Raw genomic sequence first — 646 nt, 5'->3', positions numbered from 1 at the left:
TAAAAAGGAGCAGTTTCAGAAACCCGCAGGAGCGGTTCTAGTCTGCCCTCGAACATCACTATGAATTTACATCGACTGGATGGATGGCAGGAGGGTGATCTAGCCCAGGTCGTTGCTCAAAATAAAGAGACTCTTCCTTAATGACACCTCTTTGTTTTCCATTACCGTCCACAGGTGTTTAGCAGCTTCTTTGGTTGCCTCATAGTTTATATGAGAAGAATGAACTCGAGTTAGGCAGCTTCACGTGGCACATGAACTTTTTACTATGTAGCGAGCAGCCCCAGACTCGTGTGCAAAGAATAAAACGTGACCCAGTCCTGTGGGAGTGAAGGGTTGCTGATCAGATCGTTGTGACCCATGGGGATTTTAGTCATTGATTTCAGAAGTGGATTGCCAGGCCTTTCACCCTAGTCGCTCCTAGAAGCTCCACTAAGTCCTGTTGAACATCTTAGCAACAAGACCAACCTGCACTCACAACCAGGTCGTCGCTGTGCATGAGGTGTGCTGGGGAGGCCTTGAGCCCCCGTGGAGCCTCCCACCTGGAAAATGGGAGTTCTACCCCTGAATCGCTCAGCTCTGTCTCTAAACAGCAGAGCTCATGGAATGGGGAGCATGCCTATCCTGGTCCAATGAAGAGAATGCTCAC

The sequence above is a fragment of the Echinops telfairi genome, unplaced genomic scaffold, assembly GCF_000313985.2.
Source record: "Echinops telfairi isolate 266 unplaced genomic scaffold, ASM31398v2 ScPeMD7_11;HRSCAF=52, whole genome shotgun sequence".
Taxonomy (NCBI): Eukaryota; Metazoa; Chordata; class Mammalia; order Afrosoricida; family Tenrecidae; genus Echinops; species Echinops telfairi.
The sequence above is the reverse complement of the archived record's forward strand: the minus strand, read 5'-3'. Positions refer to the sequence as shown.